At 42.3% G+C, this 26,696-nt stretch overlaps 1 long non-coding RNA gene across 7 annotated transcripts in view; it reads right to left on the bottom strand.

Annotated features, from left to right (window-relative positions):
- Nucleotides 1–5,904: 5,904 nt before the first annotated feature.
- The window catches only part of LOC110359938 (uncharacterized), an 80,543-nt gene continuing 59,751 nt past the window's right edge, over nucleotides 5,905–26,696 (bottom strand). For 2 of the 7 annotated variants that reach the window (XR_010472681.1, XR_010472683.1), the window contains 4 exons: nucleotides 22,669–24,841; nucleotides 9,747–9,888; nucleotides 6,511–6,812; nucleotides 5,905–6,414 (listed from right to left, as the gene is read on the bottom strand). This is a non-coding gene — a long non-coding RNA (uncharacterized LOC110359938). Of the gene's footprint in view, nucleotides 6,415–6,510; nucleotides 6,813–9,746; nucleotides 9,889–22,668; nucleotides 26,219–26,696 lie in introns of all 7 variants that reach the window. The other 5 variants (XR_010472678.1, XR_010472679.1, XR_010472680.1 and 2 more) reach the window with 4 other exon arrangements.

Raw genomic sequence — 26,696 nt, 5'->3', positions numbered from 1 at the left:
GTTAAAACACGAAAATGGCAGAAAAGGAAACTCTCAAACTTTTGCATTGCAGTCACTTTTAAAAGATGAGAATTTATTACCCTTTCCTCCCACAAATCAGGACGACCAAAGCAGAGGGTGTGTATATAGAATGCTTGTTGTAATTAACCTTGAGGCTTTTATTTAAACAAGGTCAAACATTTTAACAGCTTTATAAATCAAGGCTGGGTCTGCACAGCTCTATAGCATCAGGCTAACAGCAAATGCACATGGAATACTTATTAAACAGCATTTATTTACAGAAAATATATCCTGCAAGCTTCAGAGAGGTACACCCACAGGCTGGTCTAGTACTGACACACACACAGCTCCAGCTCCAACCAAACCACCCCAAGGTGACTGGGGTAATGTGCTTTTACCATGCGCTACCAAGGAGCCAAGCCCAGGTATTGGTAAATCAGGTCATTTGCAAGTTAACTGTGTTTTTAGTGTGATTGCAAAATTACAGAAGGTACATTATAATCATCTTGACATTTGCTGTTCTGTCCTTAACTTTGTCTGATATTAATTTACTTTTTCTTCTTCTTTAGTTAAGTTTTACTGGAAGGAGAAGGGAGGAGGACATTTGAGTTGAGTGAGATGAACTGCTTCTTACGTGTTCGTGTTACCCACAAACCTTTATCATTCTCTAAAAACAACACCCATGGATTCCTCTGGCCATCTGGGGTTATCTCGTACTTCCTAATAAAGTATGTCCATTAGGAGTCATTCCTCATGAATAAGGAACACCGGGCTTTCTATTTTGCACTCTAAATAAACAGGAGCTTTTAAGTCACCCCCCCGTTCATAATTTCACACGCTCTTCAGTGTATCAGAGCATAATAAAGAAGATCACAAGCCCCAGCGCCTGACATGGCTGCTTTACACGACGATCCGCTCCGCAGACATCCCTTACCAAAAATCCCCTCTTTGAAGTCAAGAGGAGATCCACTTGGACAATAGACGCCCGCTCTACAAGTGACCCACCAGTCGTAAAATAGCTGGTGTGATTTCCCTAAATGATTCAGATAATTTCTCCCCAAATATTTCTTGGCTCTTCCGCGTTTTTTTCTTAGCCCCGTGGTGTATGAGTTACACAGACACTGAGGGATGCTCGTTATTCATGCTCTCTGTCTTAAACTCTGCATATGGGTTGCCACAACCACCTCCCAGTATGAGCTCTGGGTCCCTGGAAACATCGGTACAGCTGCAGTTGGGATCTTCACCTAAACTTGCTCCCTTTCACCTGGCCATGCTATACTGCATCACACCCAACCAACAAAAATCAGGCGTATCAGCAGAGGCAACAGCGGGGGCCGAACTGGGTGGAGAAAGAAACATTTTTACATGTCTGCATTCAACATATTAATTGACTTCTTTCATTTGTTCCCCTTCTGTGCCCTCCAACTATAAGCGTTCAAGCGGCTGTAGTAACCCCCAGGAAAAAAAATATAGTTGTGCTAAATGAGATTTTTATGTGTGGGTGTTTAAGTATCCGCGTGAAGCAAATTTCTACCCTCTTCTCATCAGAATGGGAACGAGACCATGTGAGTGATGTGACCAATTACCACTGAGCACCCCAGAGCAGCTTCTGAATATTCACGTCCAATTGCTACTTTGGTGGAACAATTGGTTTGAACAGTTTGAAAAGGCAATGATGTCAAATGTGCGGTGTGATTAAACGCAGCAAAATTACCAGCCATTGAGCTGAAAAAGAAGCTCTTGTTTCCTTCCCAGGGTAATTCTGCTTTTGAATTTTGCAGGAAACACGGTGCTCAGATGGCCCCTTCCCACACACCCGACTCTTTCAGGGCGAAGGTGCAGCTGAGTTTTGGAGGCGGCGTGTTCGAGGACATGGATGGGAGCTTTGATATGGGTGCTGCAAGTCACTTCACCCTGCTGCTCATGCAGAACGAGGCGCTTACCCCAGGTAGAGCAACACAGTGGCACATTTTGCAAGCACACCGTGATGCAAATGTAATTTGGATCAAAGATTTTTAGGGCCAAGTACCTGGGAGTTGAATTATCTGGGTAAATGGCAAAGGCTATATGTTTTCCATCAATATCAGCCAAGTTTGGGAGCTCTTCTGCTTTCTGTACAGATAAGGAACATGTTGAACACCCAGTCTGGCTGCTTGGTTCATGTGTATTTCTGTCATCACTGAAAGTGTCCTATAACCCTTTAAAAAATAGACCATTAATTCTTCCATCCAGCCTTCTCCTTCTGCTTTAGAAATGCAAATACCATTGCAAGTTACAGTTAAGTAGTTACAGTTAAGTAGTAGCCTCAGTTTTACAACTGAATCGTGCAGATCCAAGCATTAGGAGAAACAGTATTGTGTTATTGCAGTGCACAGAGAATTGTGCAGTTCCCAGATGGCACATATGGGGCGAAAGAAAGTAAAACGTCCTCCAGGCTCAGATCTGATGCTGAGTCCTTTTCAGAGGGAGAAGGAAGGTGACTGTGCATACTCTTGTACAAAAAAAAAACCCAGAAAACAAGAACAATAACAGAAGTTTTTCTTAACAAGCAACTCCCACACTTTGTGAATGTGCAAAACGCTTTTTCAATGTGATGCAGGAAGCGAAGATGAGGAAATAGGCTGTAAAAAATCCTCACTGAAACTAGGGAAGTTTTTCTTTTCCTTTCTTCTTTCCTACCCAGAGATCTGAGCTAATTTTGCCTATCCAGAGCCTCTCCCCCAAACCCACTCAAAAAAAAAGGAGGGAGGGGGGAGACTGTATTCACTAATTATACATCCTGAAAAGAATTTGGTTCAGTGTAAGATGATCCTAGTGATATGCTAATCCTTTTTTCTGCTTGGTGCAGCCTGAAGCCTGTGTCTAACATTTTTTTCAACTGTATGACAATAAAAGTTGTGGCAACAAAAGAAATAAATGGGCAGCTAAAGAAGGTATAGCTGAAACACATGGCAGACCAGTTCTCTCCTCTCCTTCTGGCTGCTCTTTTGTAGGCTCTGGTTTGGTATCCTCAAGTCAATAGCCGAAAGCCAGCCACCTTAGCAACTTAGTATGACACCCAAGCCCTCTCTCTTTACATTCATGAATAGTCAGCAAGCAGCAGACAAAATAGAACTAATCTTTTTTGACAGAATTGTTCAATTTTAGAGGAAAGGCTTTTGAGGCACCTTCCATACGTTCGCAGAATATGAGACAACAATGGCCACCGTCACGTTCGACAAAAGGACGACCAGGGGTGTGAGCACACACACACACACACGCATGCACAATGGCCATTTTGGCAAAATATTGCAGCTAAGTTCAAGCAATTGCAGGGTATACTCATTGTTAGGGGAAAAGCTGGCAGGCAAAAAAAAATAAATGATTTTATAAAAAAAAAATCTCCATTGTTTCGTTGCTGATTATTAAACACACACATCCCGCTAACGTGCGATTAGGGTTGTTTGTCTTGATTAACCAAAGTTAAGAGAGCTGATTCATATCCACTCTTTAATTTTGTGTTATAGGCTGATAACTTCATCTTTTTTTTTTCTTTTCTGTTTTGGACCAATGATTCTCATTGTGAAATGCATTCATTCGAGGAGGTTCTCGCCTGCTTTTAAAAGCTGGTTTTGCCATTTCGAAATCCTGTAGCACAGCAGCCACTCACAAGTCTAGTGTGTACAGAGAAGGACATTCCTCCTTTTCCCTTCTCTCCCCTCCATTTAGTGCAAGCCATATCTCTATCTCCAAATACAGTTTGAGCAGGAAAGAGAAGGAAATAATAACAATAATAATAATACTAATAATAAAAACCTACCCAGTCTATGGGCAAAACCAGAAGTTAGCAACATGGTCCATGCAGCTGCATCACTACATTTAAAATTCAGTTTACTCCTAGGAAGAGGGCTAATCCTGCCCCTGTAATTCCCTACAGCCAAAATGTACCCCCCTCCCTGAGTGACAGTGCAATGCAAAGACACTCGCACGCTTATCTTCCCCAACCAGATGGCCGACTTGGATCAATGCACACACGCCACGATCAATGGGAGCGATAAAGAATTAGGAAAACAGTGGTACATGCTCCCAGAAAGCTTGTACACTGCATAATTATTTTATGATTCTACACATGGCTACATGTGATACTGGAGTCAAGAAGGAAAAGGATAATTAGAGAGCCAGAAAGCACCCGTACTGCACTACACACTTTGTCAGTCAGCAGTTCCCACTCGGCTCAACTCACCGCCGTTATCTCCTCTCCTGCCCCCTTTCCAAACGAATTTAGGGAATATGTAAAATATGAGGGGGAGGAGGCTTCTGGGTTACAGAGACGGGATACAGGAGATTACCGTGTCCTGTGATATGACAGCGAAAGTTTTTGTCCGAGGGATGGGGTGGACCCCACGAGCATCCCTCGGGGAGTGGAGCATCTGCAGGGCACAGGGGTACCTGCGCCGAGTGGGGGCTTATCCACATCCATTAAATAAAATATAGCTGTATAAGTTACTCTCTGGGTTTGGGTTTATTTATTTGTCCTCCTTTCCTCCCAGTAGCAATTTTGTGATTGGCTCCTTGTATCCAGCCTATTTACCACCACACCACCAAACAGAAAATAGGGTGGGGAGGAAAGAGATGCCCCCCCGCCCCCAAACTGATCGAGTGACACAGAATAAATATCAAAGCGCTAGATGCTTATGACCGTGAATCGGGATGCCAAAGAGCACATGACTGAGATTAAGGAGCAGAACAATGCCAGGCAGAAGGCTGCCCTTGGTGGCAAGGCAGGCAGTGAGAAATCACCGCGCTCAGCACTCTGCAAAAACACCTCGTCACCGCCTGATGCCACCAACGCGTCCTTGCCCTGCCACCCTGATACTGCACCGATATTGCCGATGGGGACAGAGGAAGGAAGAAGGAAAGGGGCTGCCATTGTCATCGGAGGCGAAGCTGGGGCACCCTTTTCCCTTTGAGTTCCCCTGTGGACAGGACCTTCTCGCTGGCTGTCAGGCTGGGGGTGGGACCTGGGGCTATGGCATGGTTGTGCTGTGCAAGGGACATCAGGGCAGGAAATTAGGGGTCTGGAGTGTCTTTGTTACAAGGAAAGGCTGAGAGAGATGGCTCTGTCCAGCCTGGAGAAGGCTGACAGGGATCTTATTTATGCTGATAAATACGTCAAGGGTGGGTGTCAAGAGGATGGACCAGACTCTTTTCAGCGGTGCCCAATGACAGGATTTTGGTTGGAAGAGACCCTCAAGATCACTGAGTCCAACCATAACCTAACTTTAGCACTAACCAATGTCCCTAAGAGCCTCATCTCTGCATTTTCTAAATAGCCCCAGGCATGGTGACTCAACCACTTCCGCAGGCAGCCTGTTCCAATGCCTGATAACCATCTCTGTGAAGAAATGGTTCCGAATGTCCCATCTGAACCTTCCCTGGTGCAACCTGAGGCCATTTCCTCTTGTCCTATCGCTTGCTACTTGGGAGAAGAGACCGACATCCTCCATGCCTTTCAAAGGGTTTATAACCAGCTGATTCTGATGATTATGTGGTCTTCACTTGCATAGATGGTCCAGATGTCACTGACAAAGCAGCATGATCTTACCTGAACAGTTAATGTTGTTGTCCCAGGTCATGGAGATACAGCTTTTCTGAAGGAGGTGGGCAGTAGTTAAGTCAAGTGCCATTAGTTTCACCACCATGGATGTTTCAACTTCTTAATCAAAATGTCTCTGTCAAAAAAAATTACTTTTTGGACAGATATGAAATTTTTGGTGGTGCCTTCCATTTCTTTTAATGTTTTACAGTTACTTATGGAAAAACCCCACAATATTTCCCTTCTTCTAAAAATGCCATTTTTTAGTAGAAGTTTTATTACCTCAAGCTGAATACTTATCCTAAAAAAAAATAAAAAAAAATCACAGCTTTAGTTTTCAAAGTTTCTCCACTCTTCTTTTTATTTTGTCCAAATTATAAGAATGTGAGATAGGAAAATTAACTATTTCCAAAATTTCTCATGAGAAATAATTGCCTTCACTAATCATTCTTTCCACAAAGAAAATGTTCTTTAGTGACACAGGTTCTGCCTTTGGAGTTGGCATCATACTGGGTAACAGTGTAATTAGAAACAGAGAGATGTAATAACTCTCCAGGTTGGAACAGATCTGTACGAGATCGGTTTTGCCTCACTTGGGTATGGACTATCCATTTCTGGAGTGCAATTTAATTACATTTGTGGTAGCAGGTGGTAAGTTCTGCGTCTCCCCTGTCTGGCAAAGTGCCTCTTCTCTTCCTCAGTCCTGTTCCCTATGCCTTTGCCAAGTCCATCCTCTTCCTCACTGGGTCTTGTTCTGTTGCTCGGTATTCTCCTGCCGTAGCAGCTACGATGCGTGGATTCAACCATTTGTTTTGGTAAGCAAAGACCTGGAGACACAGCTGCAACAAAAGAAAACATGCTGCAACTCAGAAGAGGGTACTTTCTTTCCAACCTGTTGTTTGTTAATCAGCCTTTCTAACACAGAATTAAATTACCTGACAGATACCACAAATTTTGCCGGTTGCTTTTGGCCCCTCAGGACAGGCAGGGATGACTACAATGTGTGGGACACTATGGCCATGTCTTCTTTCCCTTGGCCAGGGCTTTCCAGAAGGGTTTGGGTATCACCCAGCTACCTAGGCATTGACTCTAGGACAGCTGGATGTATCATCCTTGCTTAAAGCAACTCTGTGTTGGCATCTTCCAGTCAACTGGTCCATGTCACTCATGGAGTAACCTGAAGTTCACATGCCATGGTCCTTCCTCTGTCACAAGATTGGAAGTGCAAACTCATGTCCTGTCATGAGAGAGAATGTGAAAACAACCTTGGGTCAGCTGAGGAGATGCTCACAAGCAGTCCCACCACAAAAGCAGCTCATGAATCCCCCCAGGTGTGCATTGACTGTGGAAAGCCTCCTGAGAAGGAAGACCTCAGGATAGCTGGTTTGGACAGACTCCTGCAAACCTATTTCTTAGAGTCCACTGAGTTAAAAGACAAATCTAAAAGAAGAAGAAAAACTCCCTGCAGACCAATTCTCAGAACTCTGCCTCATATTACAAAAGGGGAGCAGAGGTACCTCTTGGTACCTCACACAGCACATGTTCGTGAGACATCACCGTGCTGTGGGTGATGGCATGTGACACTGATGTCACTCATGGTGACTTACAGGATTTGCTGAAATAAAAGAAAAATCACTTTTACCTCTTAGCCAGTGAGAGCAAATGGGTCTTATATTGTCACAGATGAAAGCAGGCTGGTAGAGAAGCAAGCAAAATTTTGTTGAGTCTTGTCTATATGTTTGGTTTGGGGGTTTTTTTGGTTGGTTGGTTGGCTGGTGGGTTGATTTTGGGGTTTTCTAGCAGGGCAGGAGGTGGGGACTGTTTGGTTGAATTTTTCCCTTTTTGTTTTGGTTTTGGTTTGTTTTGGTTTTTGTCTCTTGCAAGGCCAAGTAGCATATTTCCTTTCTTCTCTTCCATTATTTCCTACTTAATTTTAGGTTCTAGTTTTGGCCTTGAACAGTAGCACAATTATCAGAGAGCAGTACCTTGGTCTCATGGAGCCATTCAGAAAATACTGGTGCCATCTTCCATAAAACATTTGAAACACATGCTATTTGTTTTTAGTCTCCCTTCTGGTTTTACACACTACAAAGAGGACATTTAATATGTACAATAGAATTAATAGGAATGCAATGTAAGCAGGACTTACATTCAAAATACACTTCTACAAAACAAAGGAGCAGCTGTGAAAATGTAGAGTCTGCTGAAAATTTTTTACTTGGGTATCACATTTGCTAAAAGATTTACTCTGCAAAGTTTTATCTAATTTCCCATTCATTCAATTAAGCAGAGAGATAAATTCCCAGATCCCAAGAGATTAGAAGAAACTACGTTTAGCTCCCCCTTACACTTGCGATCAAAACTACGTTCAGTTTCATGATTATCACTATGAAGTTCATGCTTACACGTTCCATGCTGCTGAGAGATGAACAACTCTATCTCCCACCAAATCCAATGGGATTTGGATGTACTCAGGATCCTACAGATCTCTCCACATCAGGAGGATTCAAACCATGTAGGAAATGTTACCCAATTCAGCAAAACTGGAGCAATAGTCTTTCAGCTTTGCTAGGAAGAACGGCCAAAACTTGTGGGTTACCAGAGTCATCAGTTCACTCTCAGAACCAAGCACCCACCAAGATCTCTTGGAAATTAATCACATGGTAAAGATAAGGCAAAGGAAAATAGATAAAATGAAAATTATTCTCCTTTCCCCCAGTATTTGTGTCACACAACCTTTATCGGCTTGCCTAAGCGAAGTCAGGAAGATTTTTGAACCGAAACAGAAAAATGTGCTAAAACTTTGTTGAGCATCAGTCCAGAATTCTGTTTTGTCTCTAGTCGATTAGAACAACGATGTTCTAGTCATCAAGGCAGTTATTTTCTGGAGTTAGACATCCATTTAAAGGTAAATTATGGACCTTGTGAAAGTTTGAAGTCTTTGCTACAGCCAACAGACCCCTCTGCCTCTGCTCCTTCCTTCCCCTGAAGGGTGACAAGTAGGTAGAAAGAGGGAATGAACACACAGAGCAGAGCCAGAGACACCCGTCCTAAAAACACAGACCTGTCCAGGCTTTTTCTTCATACCCTCTACATCCACCAAGTTTTCTTGAGTCACCCTGGGTCCTCATGCACTGCACAAATATATAACAAAGACCTACTTGTGCCTTATTGATCTTGTGATCCAAACATAGTCCTGACTCTGGGTTCCAAGAGTTTTTCCTGCAATTCACTCCCCCTGTGGTTGTACGGGTAATGGGAATGCACAATTTCAGCACCCAGTGGATCAAATGGAAATTGAATTTCCTGCAGTCCTGGTAGGCAGGATGTTTTCAGGTCATCTTGTCCCCAACACTAACGAACAGCAGAACTGTATGATAGAAGCTCCTATATATATTCAAGGCAAAGAATTTGCCAGTAGGTTTGATCAGAACACTACTTCTCATATTGATCTGCATTGTTTCAGTATTTTCTTCTTTTCATCCATTTGGTGGCTCTAAACTTCAACTTGGATTGAAAATTCTTTGAGGATGAAAAAAATGTTGGTTTTCTTTTCTGTGCATTTAAAAGCACAATAATCCACAGCCAGGCTGCAGTAATTCTGCGATATTTCTCCTACTACTGCTACAACTACTACTGTAATTAGAATTTACTCTTTCTTGATACCTTGATTAAGAATTAATCTGCAAAAGCATCCTCAGGTATGCAGAAGTTTGCAGATTTGGGCCTCAGATAGCAAACATGGTTATTTGACAGAACTAATATAAAATGTTCATTCATGTACCAAAGCAGGAACATTTTGGGATGCTGAGTAGACTTTTTGGGTTTTGATGTTTGTAAAAGAAAAAAAAAATGAAGAAAAAAGACCAATTATATAAAATACCTAAGATATTATTCTAAATTTTCCCAGAAACTTCTGATTAAACATATGTGAATACATTGTCTGCTTTTAATAGGCTTGAAAACATCGTCAGCAATTAACTGGCAAAACAGAATAACGTTGCATAGTCAAGCAAGGGTAATTGTGCTCATTATATTGCCAGCGATGTGGTTGATCAAAAAGAAAAACACTGTTTTCCCTGAAGTTCATTTACAGTATTTAGGTGGAATCTGCACTGAGTTCATAGGCATTAATCAGACCAACTACTTCACACGGAAACTGCTCACCAACCTGCGAATGCCCAACACACTGTCAACACACGCAATGGGTCTCCCACTAGACATGCGTATCTCTTTTTCCAAGGCTGTCGGTGCTATTTGACCATTTCATCTGAAATTTGTCCCTCGTGAAGTAACACTGGCCTCTTCTTGTTCTGCATAGAATCAGAGAATCAGTTTGGTTGGAAGAGACGCTCAATATCATTGAGTCAAACCATTACCCCAACACTGGCACTAAACCACGTCTCTAAGAACCTCATCTATGCATCTTTTAAGCACCTCCAGTGATGGTGATTCAACCCCATCATGGAGAGAAAGTGTTGTGGGACAGCAGGGTGCATGGACACCTCTGTGAACTGCTCTTTGGAGGCAAACTTGTCTACTAATCTCAGTGAACTAACGTGGAAAGAAGAGAATGGTGGAGCCTCGTTACTGCAAGAAGTGAAAAAGCCAATTATTTTTCTACAGTGAGATAATTATAGTCATCTAAGAATATGAAAGAAGCAACGTGCGCAGGCAGAGGGAAGGAGGTCGGCTGACACAACTAGGAAAAGGACAAACTGCAGGACACAGAAATTATTACATTTTCACAACAAAACTTGTCATAGTTTCTCTAATCCAAAGATGGGATTTTGAGGTCTGGCTTTTCCACTTTTTCGGGGATGGGACAAACTGTCTGGACCACCCTGAAAAATTACAACTCCCCTTTCAACCAAAAGGCAAATACATCCAGTAAACGGTGACTGTAAACTAATTGCATGCTTTGTTTGGGCCTTGCTCTGCATATGAACAAGCACTTCACCCATTCCCATTGTCCTTGCCTCTTATTTCCACAATTACCTGCATTTATTGCTTACTGTGATTATGATGCATTTAATGCCTCAATTTGTTCAAACAGGGTCTGCAGCTGTAGGTGCTCAGCGTTGCACCTACAGGTTTCTGTAATGGTTTGGTACTAGCTTTCTTATCCAGGGTAACCAAGCACCAGTTCCCTCCAGGGATTTACAACAACCTCTTCTGCAAGCCAGCAAACTTTTAGTTGTGTCTATGCTCACTTAGCAAGGTCTATTTTTTGTTTCAGAAGTATGTGCCAATATGATGCCTGCACCCACCATTTCAACAGAAAGACTGGTGGGCTTGGATTATAGCTCCTATTTTACCCACTCTCAGTGCCACGTCTTTTTAAAGTTCTGTTTCTGAAAATCTTTTTCTCTGCCTCAGAAAAAAAAAAAGAGCATTGCTCTGATTTTGTGCAAAACTGTGGGGTTTTTTTATTTATAGTGACTCCTTTAAATTTCCATTTTGTGCAAATATTTTGTATGAGACTCAAGTGTGCAAAACTATTCTTAATATTTCATGAGGATACACAGAGGATACAAAGAAGGGAACATGATGAATGAGGTCCATTGCCCAATTCAAATCTGCATCTGACCAATAATTCACCAATGTAATTCCATCAAGGACAAGGGAGTCACGTCAGCTCAATCTGGAGCAAGAAAGCTCGAGGAAAAGGCTCTGAGCCTTTAAGCACAGATTTCTTTTCATAAAAGAGTCAGGAGGCAGCAGCAATTAAACTCAGTTACATTGGGATGAATGTGCCCTCCCTGTGCCCAGCTCAGAGACCACACACACGCGCTGGGTGATTCTCGGGGGATGAATGTATCCTGCTCTGGCCAAGGGCTGGGTCAGTTATAGCCAAAAACTCTTTGAGGTTTTGGCTCAAAGGTGCATCCCTGTGAAACACTTAATGAGACAATCCTGTACTACGTCCTGATGAAGTTGCCCCTTTCGGAGTATGTGGGATATTGACCCAGTTTGCACAGACCCTTGGTATTAGCATAGACCCATTCCAAGCGAGGTCTTTGAACATCGGTTGCCTCTAAATTCCATTACGTATCTCCCTGCTGTGTTTTGTGCTTGAAGTATCAGGCAGGGGCTGGGAGAAGAAAAGAAAAAGAAAAAACCCCAGTAAGTTAAATCCTAAGCCCAAATAATTAGACATGTTTTGGTTAGTTCTCTAAACTCTTACTTAGTGCTGATTCTCCATTTGACAAAATAAAATATGATTCTCTTTTTCCTGACTTGACACACAGGTCAGTTAATCTGGAGGTTTGTAAGTAAGAATGAGCCACCGAGAAAGGCAAACACCAACTTTGGATGCATTTGTCACAGCACTTCATCTTTGTTTGCAGCCTCATCTAATGTACAAGGAAATTTCCGATTCATCCTTGCTTGCAGGTACTCTGAGAAAACCTCACTTGGAGAGAGAAAGAAATGCAGGATGACTTTGCTGTCAGGCAGAGAAGCTTAAGGATAACAATAATACCTCCACCGTTGTCACTAACAAGGGGAAGGCTTGGGGTTGCTGCATAATTTTAAAGGGAAAACTGCTCATAGGAAAATCCTTTGGCACGACTGGAGTTACCAAGCCAATCTTTAGCACAACTCAGCTGCTTTAGATGCAACATGCACAAAGTGTGTCTGTATGGTATCTCTATGGAGTAGTGTGTATGTATCTACCTTAAGATGCCATATTTGCACTGAAACACTGAGCACATGCATGACCATTTTCATTCACATACTATTCCCATCTTATTCTGGTTCTCACACTGTGCACATCACTGGCCACAGCTGTTTGCTTTTTGCTCCTTTTCAGTGGGGTTTGCTGCATTGGTTGGGTTTTCTTCAGAAAAATAATTCTTACCTTGTGTGATAGAGGTACAAACCAAAGTGAGATTGAAGAACACAATTGGAGGAGAAGGGAGTGAGGTTTGTGGTACTCATTTCTTCTTCAGGGAGACGACTTTGCACTGGCTTTCAGAGAAGTTGTATCTCCCACCCAGGGACTCTTCCCCCTATTATACAGGGAGGAGGAGCAAATTCTTAAGGAGCAAAATTCAGGAGAGCAAAATTCTTAAGGATAGCCCTCAGGGGTCTTTGAATGTCTTTTTCCAGTAGCTTTTTCCCACGGGTTGCTGGACCTTGTCAACAAAGAATGGAGTATCAACTGGATTTGAAATTCTCTGAAAAGCAACTTGAAGGACTGCATGTATGATACAGTTGAGCAGCTGGCATCATTAGTGACATAGCTGGTGGCATTTCTTACTAGCTAGAGTTTTCCGAATGCTGTTGGCCTTATGCACACTTCTCTCACACTGCTGCACTTCCCCTCCAAAATGACAAAATACTGCAAGAACAAGGTGAGGTCACCCCCAGAGGAGACAGGACAGAGTCTTTAAGCTGGAAGAAGACAGCAGAAGATATTACTTGCACACACTGCTGTGGAAGAGATTACCATCAGGGACAACTGAGCTGAATGAACACCTTCAACAACAACAAAAAAGTCAGTGCTTTTGCAACATACTCTTTGAAATCCTTTCCTCCGAGCAACAGCATTACCTCTGCCTCACTAAGATTCAGCTTCAATGAGCTCTTCTTCCTTCATAAGGCTGTCCTGATGTGAAGGACGTAGCTCTGCGTGGTGGCAAATAGGAAAGGCTGCGTGTTACCTGTGAGCTGCTGGCACTCAAAGCAATGTTGCCTAATCAGTTTATCTTTGGGTTCCACAGAGGTGTTGAAAAATAAAAAGGCTGTGAGAGGAGCTGATCTTTGTGAGACTCCACGAACAAAGATCTTGGAGACGCAGCTTTATTTAGTCCATTTTAAGCATTTCACCCTGCAGTCCTGCCACCTGTTTGCCATGAAAAGGCAGACCCACGTGGTCTCCAGGATCTAAACAATTTGATGAGGTTGTTAGATGGTGTTGGGTCAACCTCACGGAGCTTGCTCAGGAGCAGGAGCTCAGCCAATGGAAGGCACTAAGCTGGAACTGATATGCTACGAGGCAGGAGGTTTGCTTCATATCTGCGGGATGGAAATGGCATGGACTAGATTAACGAGACTTTGGGGGACAGGGAGGAAGGGGGTATTTTTTACATCATCCAGAACTTCCCAGGTGCAACTGCACTGCTCCCTGGGAGCAAAGACAAGCTGCTGACTGGTACGTGCAAACCATTTTGTTTCAGAAAATCGCAGATACATAGAGCACTCAGCTTAAGAAGTGTAATTTGAATTAAGGTTACTATAACAATTCTGCATGGAGCCTGGTTTCTTCAGTGCTTTGACAGCCATTTTGTACATACATTCTGACCACACTTTCTCGGGGCAGACAATTCACCCCTCACCAGGCTTTAGTCCTGCTTTTTGTCTTGGCGAGAGCTGCAAGTCCAGGTGGTGATCAGAATGTAATTTTGCAGATTATTTGGAAGTGACACGCTAGTTAGATGCTCCTTTCCATGACATTATCAGCATCCACAAAATATAGCTTGCTTTGGAAGCATTTCCTACCTTAAGAATAATAACATTTCACCCAGAAATATATTGGTTTTAACAGTTATCAACAGACTGTGGGCTTGCTAATAAGTACAAGAAACATGACGGACAAGAAACATGAGAAAACTCCAGAAACTAAATGTTGTGAGAATTCATCTCCTTGAATGGTGATTCATGCATGCAATTCCCATGAGTATTACCAGGAGTTACGGATATAAATCCTAGCACATCAAGAAGGGAATATAACCCCTAGTGGGTAGGAATTAAAAGCATTCTGAGGGGCGCAGAGTCTCGTCTTAAGACACAGAGTCGCCGTGTGTATCTAAATCCCTGTACACCGAGATGCGAATGTGTTAGGATCACAGTAATAACAATGACTGTGCAGCTTGTGCGGTGCTTTTGAAATGGGATGACACAGACACATCTTTCCAAATTAGCGATTTAAAATTGCAGGTGGCTGGCGCTTTCGGTTTTCATCCACTCTGTAAGCCCAGAGATAGTTTCACTAATACAGCACTTCCCAGATGTTTAGACCCCAGGTGTGCAACGGTGTTCTTATTGATGAGATTTAAATTCTTGGGTTTTTTTGGTACTGCTTATGGTAGGAGCAAAGACAACTACATTGGGTCACATCTTTCATTATCACACGATCTTCCTTTCTTCCTTGCATTACTGACGATGGGTTTAATTGTTTTTACAATGAATTTTTTGAGACTGTACATATATTTGCATACAGGGTATGTCCTTAGCTTGAACATGAATAATAGGTTCTCTTTTCATTCATTTGTAAGCATTTTCTCCATGTGCATGCTCACAGCCACAGCCATTATTTTACCAGTAAGTGTTAAAATATATAATTAATGGGTTTTTTGGGGGTTTTTTGTTTGTTTGTGTGTTTGTTTTTTCCCACTGCTCATCTACATGTTAGGATTGGGATTTTTTTCCTAATTATGCACACTTTTGGATGCTGTCCTTGCAACCCCAGATAATGCATTTCAAGGTCTTGTGGTTACTCTAGCTCCTGTTCATATGTTTGAGGTTTACGTCAAGCTTGTCTAATAGCGGGCAGCAAGCAACACTTTGGTTAGAGGGGAATTCATCTGTTTCAGGTCACATATAATGGTTAAACTCAATGATCTTAAAGGTCTTTTCCAACCAAAACAATTCTATGATTCTATATACTACACAGTTACTTGCATCAGAACTAATCTTCCTGATGCATTTTAAGTCATTCAGGTGAGACAACCATAATTTATCTCAGTCCCACAACATCAGATGAATCATATCCTGAAAGTATCTGTTCATTTTCTGTGGGTCTAAATTGAAGTGAGTCAAGCATTGGAACAGGCTGCCCAGGGAAGTGATGGAGTCACCATCCCTGGAGACGTTGAAATGACACAGAGATGAGGTTCTTAGGGACATGGGTTAGAAGTGGACTTGGCAGTGCCAGGTTAATAGTTGGACTTGATGATCTTAAAATGTTTTGCAATCAAAACAATTCTATGATTCTGTGATTCTGAAAGAAGTCCAGAATAACAGGTTCAGATGTAGGTGTCTGCAGTCAGATGAGATGACCACTACCTTGCCTGCCAAATACAGAACTTCATAAAAAATTACACAGACTAGACCATTTCCAGTTTCTTTCACCATCTCCATCAGCTGATTCATCTTCCCAACAAATTCTCCAAAGGGGAGAAGGGCTAGATATTTATTGAACCCACAAAGGCAGTTAGTGTGTTTCTCAGATTTCTCCCAGAAGACCATGGACCTAAGTCCCAGGATATGCAATAATTAGCCTGAGAAAAGCAACTACCTGAGAGTCATAAAGGTGTCAACCTTATAGGAGAGAAAATTGTATTTCCCAACACACATACATACAAACATATTTATAACCATAGAATTTCCCACACTGTCACATTTTCTCTGACTGTTAACATGTTCCAAAGCCCCCTGAGATACCTATAGGACACCTATAGGATTTCTAATTCAGTTCTTGTAACCAAGGAAGTCAGAGTGATACCCAAAAGTGCCTCACTGGCATCAGGTCCTCTACATTTATGCATTCAGCTTACACTTGTGAAGGATTTTTTCTACTCTATGGAGAATCACAGAGATTTGATGAGTTGTGCGTATTTTCTTTTAAGATACACTCAGGTCCACCAATAAAGGGTTTTGAGGCAAGAATCCCAGGGTCAAGTGCTGTGTCTCGTGCTATTCAATAGGTCATATGGGACTCACCCAACATTTGCCTGTTTTAAAATGTCCGAGGCCCACAGACAAATATAAATGTATCCACATGGGACTATAGGGTGAATTAAATAGGCAGGTACTTTCCATGATGCACCGTGCAACGAGCAGCAAAACAGACGGTCTCCTTCTAAAAGGACCGCAGGATGGCAGACCGAAGTACGGCACCCTGAAAACGGAATAAATCCGTCCCTAATCATTACCAAAGTGCTGAGTTTGCAGTAGATATTTCTCTTATCAAGACCTGTAGCCGGATTCGCTGATATGGGTAATTTCCTAATTGCCAGAGAAAGAGGTCATCTAGGGGGGAAACTATCTTCTGGAAGATGAAGAGCTGTGACCCAACAACTAAATAAGTGTAGGAAAACGTCTGCCTATACAGCAAAATGTAACAGTTGTTATAATTCCTGAAAATACCAGGGACCTGGACTCACAAGACTCTTCCAGCTGCATATCCCTGTCTTACATGACCACCCCCCACTGATACCAGCTGCAACATGCTCCTTTATGAAAATAACTCCAAAAAGGACAAAGTTTGTCCTAGTAACACTCCTAACAGATAAGAGCATAAAAGCATTTCCACCACATCCAAAGTGTGTTCATTAACAGGAGGATACTAGAACTAAACACTGACAATATTAAGGTTTGCTATCATGGCAACACATGCCAAATTAAAAAAAAAATAAAATAAAAAAAAATATATATATATATAAGCTATGGAGTGCTATATTTTGCTTTTTCTTCCTACCTCTGAATTAATTACTCTTTTAGTTATTCCACTGTCATTTCCACTGCCAAGCAGCAGCCTGAATTTGCATTTTCCTCAAACAAGAACCAGCTGAACACAACTTTCCTATACAGCCTCTTGAAATGCTGCAGTGAGTGAATTCACATTTCCTTGTTTTTAAAGAACTGAAAGTAGAAACTTGGCTTTGGGAGTCACACTTGGCCACTGCTGGCCGAGAAGCACTGCTGGGTGACATCTGTCACAGCCACTGCTGAGCTGAAATAGTCAGTTCCTAGCAGCAAGTCGTGCATTAAACAAACAAACAAAAAGCCTTCCAAGATTTCTCCAAAAGCAGTTTGGAGCAGAAGTGAATTTGAGAAAATGCAACGTACTTTTTTCCAGCTATTCCTCCATGGGAAGAATTCGGATCAAGTATCACGTGGATTGTGCACTGAACTCTGCACAGATTAGTTTGAATTGTGATGTGAAAAATGTCAGGCAGCAATTCTGACCAGTCTAATTGTGGTCTACAGCACTTGTCCAGACAGAGGATTTTAGGTGGTACTTTAATCTAGGGAAAATACCTGATAGAGACATGTCTTTTAACTCCTAGAGAGAGACGTATAAAGAAGCAATGCCTTGGAATCTCAGCCAGAGAAATTCTAGAAATATGGTAAACATTTATAATACTGAAAGTGATTAATTCTAATGACAAACATCCAGCAAAATGAGGAATTCTCCAGCTCTTGCAATCTTCAAATCAAGAATCGACAGAACATTTTAACATCAGAAGATGTTGAACTTTATACCAATTTTCAATTAATAAAAGGATCTGGTCTGGGATGTGCAGTATGTCAGATCTAAGGACCACCAGGGCCTAAAATGCTGACTCCACGAAAGCAGATGAGTGCACACGGCTCTGTGATTTCCTCATGAGATGGACTAGTTAGTCCTGAAGCTCTAAAGCCCAGCACAAAGATTGTTTAGGGACGAGACTCATTCTTGGTTGAATTTGAAGCTATTGGGAAGTTTTCTGCATCAGAAAAGGAGATGATTTGTTAGGCAGGACATGCTTCAGCATTTTTTATCAATCCTGAGAGCCCCATGAATACATCTGTTTAAATATTTTGCCACCCAACTCCATGGGATTCAGGATACCTGGATTCCCTTCTTGATTCACCTTAGATGTGTTGTGTGGTTCCAAGCACACTGGTTCCCTCACTCCGTTTCCCTCTCCCCAAAACCAAAACCACTTGTCTGTTTAAACTGAAGCTCTGGAAGTCAGGGTTCTGACCTCTGCCTCGCCACAAAGTTTGTCCTAGTAACACTCCTAACAGATAAGAGCATAAAAGCATTTCCATCACAGCTCCCTCTTTCACATGCTCTAAATGCAAAAAAAATTGGGGAAGAATTAACTTTCCCCAGTTTGGATCCTACTGCATCCATGAAAGTGAAGTTAAGTTCCTGATTAGAAAGCAACAAAATACTTTTTGTAAAGAACAAAAACCCAGCTGTGTTTTAAAAACAGTATAAACCTGCTGTGGGTTATAGCGCAAGTGTTGACATGAGTGCGTTAGGTTCAGGTTTAGAACATCATTATTTGCTCTTATTTACCAAATGTCTTACCCACCATATTATCTGCCTTTTCAGATGTGTACTGCTTTTGATTTTTAATTGGTCTTATTTACCAAATGTCTTACTCATTAGACTATCTACCTTTTCAGATGTGTTCCCATTTTGTTTTCACTGTGAAGGGAACCAGCACATCAAAACAGCCACACAGAAGGCGTTCTCAGCATCTTGGTGCCTTTGACACAGTGTCCAGCACCTCTGCACCACTCTGGTGGTTCAACAAATGGCTCTTTCTGCCTTCCATGGTCTGAGATTTAACTTTGCTATCTCCCTGTTCAGCATATAGAGAGATTAAAAAGACATTGACCGTGATGGGGATGAGCTAGAGATGCTAGAGATTGTGTCTCCTCCACACCTTGCTGACGTGTCTTTCTGCCTGTGCTTTTAATGTGCTGTTTGGAATGGTTTATCTCTCTTTTAAAGGATAACTTCACCACCTGAAACAGTTCGTAACACTGCACTTCATTTCTTTTCTCAAGGCTAATTGCTGTCTCATTCCCCAGACATCTGAAGGATGTAGTCAACAGCACCTCAATAATCAGAGCAACAGAAGGCCCATGGGTATTTAGTCACTCAATGCTAAATATGTTCTTAACTCTCCTGCTGAAGGGCCCTCAAGAAGATGCTCACCACAGCCAGGGTCTTCTTGTAGTGGTGCTAAATTGCCCCACAGAAGATGAGACAACCCACTGCATGGTGTTAACGTGCGGGTCCATGCAGACAAGGGCTGTCTCTGGAGATGGACAAACCCTTCGCACCATCACAGGAACCCAACATAATGTTCCCAAGCAATTCCCACCTATGGTGTGATACCTCTCACAGCCTTCCACCAGACTGGAACACCCTGCAGAAACCAGCTCGGCACGTCTCTATGGCCAACGAGTCAGCAATAAGTGGCAAAATTGCATCAGTCATGGGATTTTTCACATTTAACCTCCTCTTCATGAGCATTCTTCACCTCTTGGTGGCTTTGAATTTACAATTAAAACCCCCGAAGGTGGGAACAAAAAAGGAAACTTTTGTGTGAACAGTTAACTCAGTGAAGTAGCTTGGAGGTTGGATTTACTGTTTCCTTATACAATAAAGTCCATTTTTTGCTGAATAAAACCCAGCTGTTTGCACTGATCACTTAAGAATCCTTTAACATTTAATCTGAAAAACAACTCAAAAGGACAGTTTGCCCCAGACACTCTGGTAGCTGAAAATCTGGAGCATAAAGGATGTAGTTTTCTAAAACAAAACAAAACACAAACCTCAGTGTATCCTTCAGGAAAGCAAACAGATTTACCAAAGTATCTAATAATTAAAAACTCAGAAGAAATTAGCAATAATTACAGACTGTCATGTTTCAGATCTCTGGAACTAGCAAACAAGTAGTAATAAAGTATAGATGCCTTTAATATGCTAAAAACACCCTCTCCTGCTCTATGCAAGCCAATGTAACAGCAGAAAAAAAGAAAAAACAGTGGTAGCAAATATCAATATTCTATCCTTTAGGATACTTTACAGTATTTTGTTTTACCAAAAGTTGGATTCATTTACAGCTTGCAACAGGCAGGCTGAATTTTAATACATTTCACCCTCGTATTGTTTTGTCTAATAAAAATGTCCTTAGCTCATGACAAACAGAATGATGAAAACTGATGGCTTGATATGCAAACTTTGACCCACAGCAATAGCCCACTATGTCACCAGCCGGGAAAATTCCAAGTGAAAACATTTCTGACAATAAGCAATAAAGGAACAGCATTCCAGGGAGGAACTCACACTTGAGGCTGACAACAAGGCGAGAGATTAAAAAAGAGAGAGAGGGTGAATTTTAATAACTTGGAATGCTCTGGAAGATAGGTCTGGTGTAAATATAAAACAATTACAACAAAGAATGCAGATATGATAGAGCCCAAACACTTGTGAAACCCTAAAGATGTAAAAAAAAAAAGAAAAATAAAGCCCTTCATTGCATGCAGTAATTTTAAATACGTCTTTATCAAATTTAAGAAGGAAAAGTTTGGTTGATCTTCTACCTGTTTTCTGTTGCTAAAGAATGTTTTGGGGAGGATGATTCTGCCCAGCTGTCCTCTCAAACTAACTTCTCCTCTCACCCTAGCACCATGGGACCAGTATCAAATCCCCTTGTGTGTTGTGAGGCCAATCTCAGATCCTGCCCCCTCTGTTGCACAAAGTGTGACTTGACTTACGAGCATTTTGGAATTTGGTGGCAAGGCAGAAGCTGCAGTGAGGGGCAATCTTATCTGAAAGAGCATGGAGGTCTCTTTTGAATAAAGGGACAAACGAATGACAGAATGGGACAGATGAGAGGCACATGTAGTTCAGCATCCCCTTGCTCACATGGACAGTAGCAGGTACCTGATGGAAAAGGGGGAAGAGATCAAGCCCATCACTGTGTTTCCCTTAGCATATCTAGACGTTGTACCTTGGTGGGTCATATCACTGATGGACTTTTGTCCCGTGAATTTGCCTTGTCCCTTACGAGAATCTTGAACATCATTTCTTGCACCTGCTCAGCCACCTGTCTAGAGAAATCTAATGTCTTTCACCCAAAAACAACAACATGACAATATTTTAAAGTCAGGAATCAGGAGTGCACTTGACCTCCAGCAGAATCAGTGCAAAGATCCCTCAGTTGGTGGTTGGGGTCCCCATCCAGTTTGTGATCTGGTTTAAGAGCAACCTAAGGGACATATGCATATACGTAGAGATAAACACAATTCATCAAGTAAGAGCCCACATGTTCACCTCAGTTAAGGGGATGACTCGACTAATATTCTTCTAATCTTCCTTTTCTAAAAACTCAGATCTTCATGCAACTTAGAGCAGAAGCTGAAGATGTTTTTGTAGGGCATGAGGCTGTTACAACAATTAAAAACACCAGGACCTAGACAACTAAGAGAGGGCATCACTGACATCCCAAAAACATCTAGATAGATTGTTAAGGTTTCTTGTGGACATTTGATGATGAAGGTGCTTCGCTTTTATTCCCTCTACCAGATTCTGGAGTCCCTAAGTGCTCGCATTCATAGAACTCTCTTGTCTTCCAAGATAAAAAAAAAAGGAGAAGAAGAAGAAAAACTGTATAAAAAAAATAAATCCTGCTTTTGTTCTGGATAAAACTAGGTCAGTGTTTTCCATCCTCACTGTCAGTTTTCTGCAGTGTGTTTCATACAAAGCATCATCATTCCAGCAAAAGGTATTTATAAAGTGAGCTTTGACAAAACAATTGTATTTTTTTTTTTCTGCCAGAAAGGCTTTAGCATCTGTCACTGCCAGGAAAGATTTAAGATCTAGGTAGAATTTTCATCTCTCACAATGACTTGGCCTATATTGACTAGATCTAATAGATCTGGTGTTTTAAAACCGCTTGTTGCAGTAAAACACTGTAAATTGCAGCTGTTTAGAAATACCCTTCCCCCATGGAAAAATTTCAGTGGAAAAAGTATAAATGTTTCCAGAATTTATTTTCACCCCCAGCATCCCACAACCCCCCAGTTCTCTTGATTCAGAAGCAAGAAAATAGTACCACAGGGAAGCTGGAACATGCCAAAAACAGGACGCCATGGGACAAGAAGGATGCCAAGAGTGCAGACAGGGCAGGGGGCATGGCAGAGGTTTTGCTGAAATGAGAGAGCATTTCACCAGAACTGGGGAACAAAGACACCTTTTTTCATTTCTTCATATTCGCGACCAAATTTGGTAAATCAAGACCCTTTTCCGCACATGTTTCAGTGCAATTTCACACAGGAAAAGTGGTATTTGAAAACTAAAAATAAAGAGAAAAAGATCTGTAATTTTCTTGCCATCTGTGTCAGCTTGCACATGGGCAGGACTAGTTAAGGTTTATCATGCACGCACAGAGTATTCGCTCTGGGGCATTTGCTCCATTGTGGTGACAAATAACCCACCATGAAGGCAGTGTGTTCACTTACCCCGCTCCTCCTTCTCCATTTGTTGTGTCCTCAGCAATCTCAGAGCCTCTTACCTGCTCATTGGCAGAGGATTTGCAGCTATAAGATGCAGCTGAGGTAGATGCTTATAATCAGCTCTCCAATCAGATCATCCCTTAAAAACAAATATATGAGAGAGTCATCCACTGTTGATACATGAAACAAGCATGGAAGGTCTACACCAGGCACAGAGACAGAAAATGGACTGAGGCCTGGAGCTTCTTAGCATCCCTACCTCTCATCAGTAAAAGTGGGGTATAGGGCTGATCAGCAAGATGGGAAGAATTGGAAAGAGGAGACATGCACAAGAGAGAGAAGCACAAGAGAGAGAAGCGTAGGAGAACTGCACATGCCAAGAGATGGATGAAGGACCATAGGGCTGAAGCCAATGGGCTTATCTGCAGAAAGGCATTGCAAACTGGCCCGCATTTTCACTGAGGTTCTTGCTCTTGGATAGAATCAGAGAACACTGGATAGAACCTCAGATGGCGAGAGCAAGGAAAAGCAGAGGGGAGTTCAGCCCATCCCACGGCTCTGGAGACAAAGCAGGAGCCAAGATATAGCCATAAACTAGTTAATCCCAAAGGCTTCACCTGAACTGTCCTAAACCAAACATGCCACCAGAAAGTGTTCCTGCAGCCCTGTAATAGCTCACAATACACACAGCATGTCCAGCAGAAAAGCAAGGTTAGTCAGGAAATCAATATTGTGTCAAATCCCAAAGTCAATCTGAGCCTGATTCATCTCGAAAACATAGCTCCCATGTCTTCAAACACAGCCAAATTCTTTACAGAAAAAAAGTCTCCGCTTCCCTGGGTGTTGTGAACAAGTAAATAAGTCTAGCAAAATCCAAACACAATTTGGCAGGATATAATACTTGTTGGAGATAATCCTACCTGCTGAAATTTCCTTTTAACCTCAGTGAAGGCTCCAGTAGATGTTAAGTATAATCAGAACAGATACCAATTCTCTCTCACTGGAAAGCAGAGCTAACAGTCTTCAAAATGTTATTCTTTCTTCTCAGAGCACAGCAGCAAAGGAAAAGTTCTAGAAATAGTTACTTTTGGCAATTTTCTCCTGAAAAGTTGTCTGGGTGATTTTGACTGTGGTATGTCCCCCAGGGTAATAACAACATAATTCAGTCCGTGCTTTCCAGATGATGGAGAACCAGGGTGTTCCCAATGAGAGGGATTGCAGATTCACACAGAAGCAGTTGGGTTTGGTTTCTCCTGAACCCATGGCTGGTTTGGAAAGACCATGTTGTCAGCATTTCTCACTGGTGGCAATCCCCTCACCACAACTTCAGCCTTGCCTCCCATCTTGAAAATGGCTCTCAGACATCACAGGACGGGGATGACTGTTGTGGTCATCTAAAGATACACTTTACAAACAAATTGCCCGGAGACTTAACAAAGGAGTTTTCTGGAAATGCCCATTATATCACACAAAGTGTTTATTCAACTTCAAATAAAGCTCTGATCATGCATTAATTGTAATTTTTTGTTGCAAAACAGCATGAGTTCCATGATGATTAAAGGACTGATATTTCCATTATTAATTATCATCTGTAGCATGGAAGGCTGCAGTGCGATTCCCCTACAGAGGCAGGTGCTGTATATACCCTCCTGAAGAAGCATCCTTGGCCCTGGAAAACTTAGAAATCTAAACAGACAGTACAGACAAAAGAACTACCATTATCTTCTGTTTACAGATGGGGAACTGAGGCACAGAGAGATTAAGTGACTTGCCAACATCTGTGGAAGAATGGAGGATTAAACCTTGATCTCCCGAGTCCAAGTCTGGTGTTCAGTCACCGGCCCAGCCTTCCCACTCCTGCTAGTGTGTTATTGCTATCATCTGCTCCGTGGTGCTTTCCTAACCGTTTCTACCTAATCCCTTTTCAAGGTAGCCCTTCAGGGACTGTTACTTATGTGGGTCAGGGCTTGATACAGCCATGCCAAAGAGGGACATAGTGTTTTGTCCTCTGGGCACCACTGGCTCGGCTGGCAGGTGCCACTGCTGGGTGGCATCGCAGGAGCAAGGACTTACAAAGTCATTTCTAGTTCAAGGCAGAAAAACCTGTTGCAAAATTGCTGGGTAGCAGGGAAAGAGGAGGCTGTTTGCTGTGGCTCTTGTTGCATCTGCAGTTCCCATCATAGCAAGGCCAAAAGAGCACATTTGCATAGGAAGAAGGCTGGTAAGATGGGGCTGTAAGACAAGAAATAAAAAGTCTTGAAAGCCGTATAGTGGATGGGTCCCTAGAGTCTACCAGTATTTATTTCTTGCGCTGTGATACCACCTGCAGGTCCCAGTCCGGGGCTGGACACTGCAAGGAAAAGATGGTCTTATAAACCAGGGGGTCAGGTCACAGCCCTCCACCTCCATAGGATTTTTTCTGATTGCTAGGGAGGGTTCAGACAACGTGTTCTCCTTGCTGCATTACTGCATGCATTGTCCAATTCGGTCCCCTCAACCCAAAATTTGCCGTGCGAATAAAAACAATGACAACTGTATGGAAAAGGTCTGCGAGGAAAATAAACCTCAAAACAGCCTTTGAGGTGGAAAATTCCCGGTCGTCCCAAGGAACGATGCGATTTCCCGCACCGTTTGCGAAAGGTCAAACCTTTGTCCTCTGCCAGCGAGCAATGGTTGGCATGTGGACCCCAAGCGGGGCTGCCCCGCTCCCCCAGTCTGTGCCAAAATGAGGGGTGAGGGTGGAGGGTGCCACCGCCGGGCCCTTGCCTCAACGCCTGTCACCCCGATTGCGGTGGGCGAGAGATCACAGGCGAGCGGCGGTATCTGCTCGAGAGACATCAGACGGCGTTGGAGCAAGGGTAATCCATTTATTTTTAGAGAAGTTTTTCCACTCGGAGATCATACACACTGCAGATCACAGAAACACATGCAGGCATGAAATTTAATTTTTAAGAATTCTTTTCCCGGGGCTTCCATGTAAAGCGGCAGTGAATGGGAAAAACTATAATCATGACAAGACAATTACAGAGGGGTTTTTTGCTAAGCATGAAACTTCAAAAAAAAAAATGTTTAGGGAAAGGAGGGGGGGGGAAAATACACACTGGAAAAGTCATTTTGTCCAGTTGTCTTGTTCCACTGAAGCAGAATTAGACACCACATCACATAAGTGACTTTTTAAATAATAATCAGCTTTAAAGTACAACATTTTTGAGTTTGAACTACTTTTCCTGGTTTGGCTCTTTTAGTGACATAGCGTGCATGCAAATGTGGAAACTATCTGCAACCTCCTAAATGCTGCGAAACACACGCACTTGTGCTTTTAGCATGAAAGGACTGGGAGACACACATTAGGATTTGCGGGATTATGGTGAGAAAGCAGGAGTGCTCACTTTGATGTTCTTTAAAAAAAATAAATAAATAAAAAATGGTGAAAAGACAGAAAACCATGAGTGGTTTTTCTCTTCTTGGCAAAGCCCCCCAGGAAAGAGCGAGCATGGAGAATGAATCCCCTCTCATCTTCTGGAGAGGCAATTCCTTCCCTTCCAGCCTAAGTTCAGCGAGGGGGCTGCGCGGGGAGCTCAGACGCTGCGTGTCTGAGCCCTGCTTAGCCTGTGGATAAACACAGAGGTTAGTTCCTACTACATGCAGCCACGTCGAACTTCTTAAGTGGCAAATATTCCCTGAAAAAAACCCAAACAAACAAAAAAAAAACTATTGTCCATATAGAAATGCAAAACAGAACCAATTTGGTACCAGCTAGAAATGCATAATCACCACCTTGACGATCACATAGAAGGGAATTTTAACTCTGGGAAAGGTTTCTAAGTTGTTTCTCATTAAAACCACTCCTTTTTTTTTGGCATAGGTCTCTTCTGATGTAGCAACAACTGCTTAGAGATTTTCACACCTCATAATTGCAGAGTCCCAGAGGCTTTAAGTAAAAAACAGAGATTCTGGTTAAAAAAAGTAGCCCATTGATTCACAGTGGAGGGAACCAAGGTGTTAAAAATTGCTCCGAAAGTTTTCAGCTGTCCTTATTAAAAGGGTTGTAGTGCCGATCGCTTAGGAGGAAAATGGCATAAAGCAG

The sequence above is a fragment of the Columba livia genome, chromosome 5 (assembly GCF_036013475.1).
Source record: "Columba livia isolate bColLiv1 breed racing homer chromosome 5, bColLiv1.pat.W.v2, whole genome shotgun sequence".
NCBI lineage: Eukaryota > Metazoa > Chordata > Aves > Columbiformes > Columbidae > Columba > Columba livia.
This window is presented reverse-complemented; position numbering and strand designations above follow the sequence as displayed.